Here is a 1,453-nt window from a genome sequence, read left to right as displayed (position 1 = left end):
ATAGAAGTTGTTTCCTGTTTGTTTACAGTGTTTATTGCACCTGGACATCTGCCACATACAAAGACTAACTTTGTAGTTAATCTGCCTTTGATATTGCTGCACCTCTTATGTGTCCATAGCTTGCACCGGGTACATCTTATAGAGTTACTACCTACTCCTTTACTGCATACTGAGCAGGGCCATCTACCTGAAGGGGTTTGTGTTTTATCTACCTTCCTACTTATTAGGATTTTGGTTTTTGCTAGGTTGACTCCAAGGCCCTTCGATTCTAGTCCTTGCTTCCACACCTGAAACTTCTCCTCTAGTTCTGATAGTGACTCCGCAATTAGTGCAAGGTCATCAGCATAGAGGAGCTCCCAGGGGCAACCTGTCTTGAATTCCTCTGTGATCGCCTGGAGGACTATGATATTATTTGAAGCATTTTGAATTTAACCAAATCATTTCTAGATTTTATAAGAAGCCATCTTAATTCTTTTCCCATGATTAATACATTTTCTTATGAATGTTTATCATGGGAAATATTTCTTATGGATTCAATGTTTTTTACTTTATTTTGTTTTATCTTTCAGCAAATGACTTGGTTTTGGTTTATTTGGTTGTTGCCTCATGAATAGTTATGGGAAAAACCCTTTTTGGGAATGACATGAATATGATATTTTTCAACGAACAAGTTAACCAATGCTGACGAGTTTGAAATTCTTTCAACAACTTTTTAAAATCAAATAAATGATGAATATTAATTACGATCTATTTTTCTTTTGTTCTTTATTGCATCTTACCTCCACCACCATTTCTAACTGTCTGTCATTTTCCTTTTACTCTCTTATATGAACTTAAATACCCTCCCAGCTTTTGCAGTCCTCTCTCTCTTTATCTTCTCTTATACCCACCTTCTTTTAAAATGAGGGTACACCTTGACACTTCATCACCACCATCTTTCCTTTCCCAATTGGGGTAGCCTTATATCCGTTTTATAGCAAGACACCAGTTCCTGTCCCTCTGTTGTGCATTATCCTCTCAACCTCCTAGCATAAAGCCTCACCAATCAATTGAAGAGTCTTTGCTTTGCAAGTTACTTGGTGACCTCACTGGTGCTGGTGCCACATAAAAAGCATCCAGTCCACACTCTGCAAAATGGTTGGCATTAGGAAGGGTAGCAAACCATAGAAACCATGTCAAAGCAGACATTGGGGCTTAATGCAGTCCTTGAACACACTGGATCCTGTCAACCCATGTCAGTATGGCATGTGGATGTTAAATGATGATGATGTGCATGTGTGGCCTAGTGGTTGGAGTGTTGGGTTCACAGTCATCCAGTGGTGGATTTGATTCCTGGTATCAGTTGTGTGTTGTATCCTTGGACAAACTACATCCTTTCACATTAATCCAATTGAGCTCTGCTGAAATGAGTTCCAACTTACTGTTGGTGCAGCTCTCCCTCCTCCCCTCTCTC

General features: G+C 39.5%; 1 long non-coding RNA gene across 1 annotated transcript in view; it reads left to right on the top strand.

The window, feature by feature from the left end:
• The window catches only part of LOC128249636 (uncharacterized), a 7,243-nt gene extending 6,495 nt beyond the window's left edge, over positions 1-748 (top strand). The window contains exon 3 of the long non-coding RNA XR_008265756.1: positions 570-748. This is a non-coding gene — a long non-coding RNA (uncharacterized LOC128249636). The remainder of the gene's footprint in view (positions 1-569) is intronic.
• Positions 749-1,453: the final 705 nt, after the last annotated feature.

This window comes from Octopus bimaculoides, chromosome 16 (genome assembly GCF_001194135.2).
Source record: "Octopus bimaculoides isolate UCB-OBI-ISO-001 chromosome 16, ASM119413v2, whole genome shotgun sequence".
Classification (NCBI taxonomy): Eukaryota; Metazoa; Mollusca; class Cephalopoda; order Octopoda; family Octopodidae; genus Octopus; species Octopus bimaculoides.
The sequence above is the reverse complement of the archived record's forward strand: the minus strand, read 5'-3'. Positions and strand labels throughout refer to the sequence as shown.